This window comes from Lactuca sativa, chromosome 3 (assembly GCF_002870075.4).
Source record: "Lactuca sativa cultivar Salinas chromosome 3, Lsat_Salinas_v11, whole genome shotgun sequence".
NCBI classification, from domain to species: Eukaryota; Viridiplantae; Streptophyta; class Magnoliopsida; order Asterales; family Asteraceae; genus Lactuca; species Lactuca sativa.
In genome coordinates, this window is record NC_056625.2 from 54,769,201 (window position 1) to 54,774,712 (window position 5,512).

Sequence of the window (5,512 nt, forward strand, 5' to 3'; positions counted from 1 at the left end):
TGAATGTGCTTTAGGCAAGGAGGTGAGGTTCACACAGATCCTACATGAAGAGGCAGATTGGCTGAATGGCAATATCCAAGACTCATGAAGGTGAGATATTGTAGAGTGCCGAAAAGACTCCTATATAGAGTGAGATCAGAAACAGGGGTAGCATAAGGAGATAGGTTGGATTTTGTGTCAGCATGGGTACTACACGAGTTTTAGGAGGATATATCTGATGGGTTTTAGCCATAAGAACTTTCCTATGTGCGCATGCAAAACCCTAATGCTTGGATCTAGGCTTTCTAATTAAACATGCTTTGAATCCAAGACTTCTAATGACTAATTAGGTATAAGAACAATACAAATCTAGAAGTTTACCTTTGAATCTCTTGTTTGATCTTGTTGTCTTGGAGCTCTAGAGTCACAATTGTCACTCCTCTAATGGCTTACAAACACCAACTAGCAAAGAGGATGATTTAAGAGAGAGGAGAGGGAAGAAATTCGGCCAGGGTTTTCTTTCTTTTGAAGAGGTGCCGATTTCCCTTGCTCAAGGGGTCTATTTATACTTGTAGACTCCTAGGGTTTCACCTTTAAACCCTAGATGGATAATCTTTCCTTAAAGCAATCCAAATCCTTACCTTAGATAAGCCTTGGACGATTTTGAGCTATCCTAAGCCCTAGAATCCGTCCATCCCTTATCCCTTAAGAATTTACAGTCTAAAGTGTAACTATCAAACAACTGACAGTTCATACCCTCTTATTTAATTAATCTCTTTAAGTCACCAAATTAATACTAATTAATTTATGACTTATATTAATCAAATAAAAATATTATTATTCATTATATTATTCTTATAATATATCAATAATATTTATTCTCTCATAATAAATCATCTCATCAAGTTGCTATGGTGAAGGCAACCCAAAAGGACCATGCACAATCGGGTCAAATACTTGCCTAATATAGTTGCAGCCTTAGATACTATTCCAACAGTCTCCCACTTGGATAAGTCTAGTAACTATATGCACAAGTACAATTCGATTTGCAATCGTAGCTCTCAAAGACGATGTCAAACTTTGATCTAATCAATCTTGTCCTTTAGATAAGGGATCGTACAGTCCTCTGTTAGATATCATGCTGACAATTCTATGGAATGATTAGTCAAGCATTTAGGTTTCTCGATCTCTGATTTATTCGACATAGAACTTAATCGAACACATCAATTCAGTTCTGACCGGGCCCGGCACATAAGTCAAATCAAATCATCGAGCGGCTGAGATATCGCTTTTACCTTCTTAGGATAAAAGTTACAGATAAACTTCGACTTATATGCATTTACTTATTCATTAATCAACTATACACAACAATGCGTTTTATAACACCGAGTTACTGATGCGTTTTCGCATTATCAATGTACAATCAATTAACAAATAACAAACCATATATCTAGGTTTTAAGACTATATGATATTATCGTCTTGCGATCACCCTTTTATATATCACATTCCATAAGGTGATTCCAGCAAGTGCGGGTTTGTTCCAATGCTCAAAACCAGTTCATAAGCACTCATGAACGTCGCATCAATCTTTTACTATGTCTAATACCATTTAGAAAATCTACGCACCAATTCACGACAATCTTCACTCATATCTACCTCCAACATATGAACGATTGTGGACAATTTGAATAATTCGATTATTCTTAATAAACTCAATTATTCTGGAAGTCAAAACATGCAAAATGAAACAATAGTTAAACAATTAATATAAGACAGTAACATTACTCATAAATAAAACTCCTTTATTTAATCATCAAATGTTAATTACATTTATCTATTACACGTTTCTAATACTATCTAATCTATGCTAATATCATCCTTCAGCCCAATGCTCCTAGCATGCTGCAAGTGCTTAACCCTACTCAGTCCCTTCGTAAGCGGATCTGCTGGGTTATCTTCTGATGATATCCTCTTTACTACGAGTTGTCCTTCTTCTACACGATGTCTAATAAAGTGATATTTTCTATCGATATGTCTAGATCTACCATGATCCCTCGGTTCCTTGGTCAAGGCAACCGCTCCTTCATTATCACAGAAAATCTCCATGGGCTCCATTATGGCAGGTACAACTCCAAGATCACTGATGAAGTTCTTCAACCATATTGCCTCCTTCGACGCTTCGCTCGCTGCAATGTACTCTGATTCGCACGTTGAATCAGCTACGGTTTCCTTCTTGGAACTTTTCCAAGTCATTGCTCCTCCATTCAGGGTAAAGACCCTGGCCGACTGCGAACGGTAGTTGTCCCTGTCAGTCTGAAAGCTGGCGTCACTATACCCTCGCACCTTCAAGTCATCACTCCCTCCGAGGACTAAGAACCATTCCTTCGTCCTCCGAAGGTACTTAAGGATATTCTTCACCGCAATCCAATGGGCTCTGCCAGGGTTCCCAATATATCTACTAACCATGCTCAAGGAAAAGGCTACATCAGGGCGAGTACAAGTCATAGCGTACATGATTGAGCCAATTGCAGAAGCGTATGGTACTCGGCTCATTTCTGCTATTTCAGCTTCGGTACTCGGATATTGAGTTTTACTCAACTTGGCATTACTTTGTATCGGTAATTCTCCCTTCTTCGAGTTTTCCATACTAAAACGTTTCAGTATCTTCTCTAAGTAAGTGTTCTGACTAAGTCCTATTAGTCTCTTACTTCTTTCTCTCACTATCCTTATTCCCAAAATGTAAGAAGCCTCTCCGAGGTCCTTCATAGCGAAGCACTTCCCGAGCCAGGACTTAACCTCCTGCAGAGTCGGGATGTCGTTTCCTTTGAGTAATATGTCATCGACATACAATACGAGAAAGCTTACTATACTCCCACTGGCTTTGACATATACACATGATTCATCTTCGCTTCGTACAAATCCATACTCTTTGACTTTCTCATCGAAGCAAAGATTCCATCTGCGAGATGCTTGCTTAAGTCCATAAATGGACTTCTCAAGCTTACACACTCTATTCGGATGCTTCGGATCCACAAACCCCTTTGGCTGAGCCATGTAAGCATCCTCAGCCAACTTTCCATTAAGGAAAGCGGTCTTGACATCCATTTGCCAAATCTCATAATCATGAAATGCGACAATAGCTAGCATCACTCTAATAGATTTTATCTTCGCAACTGTTGAGAAGGTCTCGTCATAGTCAACTCCGGGGATTTGAGTAAAGCCCTTCGTGACCAATCACGCTTTATATGTGTGTACGTTTCCATCCACGTCGGTCTTCTTCTTGAAGATCCATTTGCACCCAACGGTCTTACGTCCGGGTACATTATCAACCAAATTCCAAACTTGGTTATCATACATGGATTGGATCTCGCTATCCATTTCCTCTTTCCGTTTCGCAGACTCCGGGCCTGCCATGGCTTCCTTATAGCTATTAGGTTCATCAAGGTTTATTAGTGTACCATCACTAATATACGTGTCCCCTTCGGTAGTAATATGAAAACCATAAAACTAGGGTTGAACTCTAACTCTTTCGGAACGTCTAAGAGGTAAGGACTCGTCGATTGGTTCAACCGGAGTTTCCTCCTCGAGTTGAGTGCCAGCGGTAGAGGTTCCTTCATCTATCGATTCTTGAATCTCTTCAAGCTCGATTTGCCTCCCACTGTCTCCTTGGCCTATGAGTTCTCGCTCTCGGAAAATTCCTCTCCTCGCAACAAAGACAACATTGTCCTTCGGTCTATAGAAGAGATATCCAAAGGATTTCTGCGGGTAGCCGATGAAAATACATCGCTCACTATGAGGTTCGAGCTTGTCGTGAGTATCTCGTCTTACGAAAGCCTCGCAACCCCAAACCTTGATATGTGCCAATGAGGGAGCTTTCCCTGTCCACATCTCGTGAGGTGTTTTGGCAACCTTCTTAGTAGGGACTCGGTTAAGGATATGGGCGGCAGTCTCTAAGGCATACCCCCAAAAAGAGATTGGTAGTGAAGCACGACTCATCATAGAGCGAACCATGTCCAACAAGGTTCGATTACGCCTTTCTGCCACACCATTCAATTGTGGTGTCCTAGGGGGCGTCAATTGTGAAACTATTCCACACTCCTTGAGATAATCGTGGAATTCAAGACTTAGGTACTCTCCTCCTCGATCGGATCGAAGCATCTTGATTTTCCTGCCCAATTGATTCTCCACTTCATTCTTGAACTCTTTGAACTTTTCAAAAGTTTCTGACTTTTGCTTGATTAAATAGATATACCCATATCTACTATAGTCATCTGTAAAAGTCACGTAGAAGCAGTTCCCATCCTTCATGGTTGATCTAAACAGTCCACATACATCGGTATGTATTAGGTCCAATAGACCCTCACCCCTTTCGCAAGAACCAGCGAAGGGTGACTTAGTCATCTTTCCAAGCAAACAAGACTCGCATGTGTCATCTTCCCTAAGGTCGAATGACTCCAACACTCCATCCTTTTGGAGTTGGGCTATGCGCTTCTTGTTGACATGTCCAAGACGACAATGCCACAAGGATGCTCTATCCATACTATTGGAAGAATCTATGTTCAAAACATCATTTCCTAAGTTATCAACAATCATAACAGTTTCATAAATTCCATTACATGGTATAGATTCAAAATAAAAGACACCATTTAGATAATCCAAAATAGAACCATTCTGATTATTAAAAGAAAATCTAAAACCTTGTCTAAACAAACCATGAAATGAAATGATGTTTCTAGCCATTTCTGGCGAATAGCAACAATTGTTCAAATCTAAACTTAAATCATTCCTAAGTACTAAAGAGTATACTCCAATCTTGGTCACAGGCGACGATCTTCTGTTCCCCATGATTAGATTTATTCTTCCAGCCTCCACATCCCTATTTCTTCTTAGTCCCTGCACATTAGAGAAAATGTGGTAACCACAACTGGTATCAAGAGCCCAAGAAATAGCATGAGATGAATCGTTAGATTTAATTGTGTATATACCTGCAAAAGACGGCTTGATCTTTCCTTCCTTGATGGCTTGCAGGTACTCTGGGCAGCTTCTCTTCCAATGTTCTATCTTGTGGCAGTGGTGGCACTCTGCCTCCTTTGGGTTAGGGCAGGGCTTAGCAGGATCAACTTTGGTCCCACTAGAAGAGGCACCATATCGGGCTTTAACCTTGCGATAGTTCTTAGATGAAGCCTTCCTCTTCTTTCCCTTTCCTTGTCCAATAGCCAAGACAGGAGCAGCGGGTGGATTGGGAGTTGGTGCAACAGACTTGTCCTGGAAGTTGCTCTCAGCAACCCTCAAGAGACCTTGGAGTTTGCTTAGGGTGACCTCTTCTTTGTTCATGTGGTAGGTCATCCTAAATTGATTATAGCTTGGAGGCAAAGAGTGAAGCACCATGTCGATCGCCAAGTCTTCCCCAAAGTCAACATTCAACTTGCGAAGACGGTCGACATACCTTTGCATCTTTTGTAGGTGCACGGTAAGAGACTCTCCATGACCCATCTTAGCAGAAATCATGTTAGTGAAATTCTCATAACGCT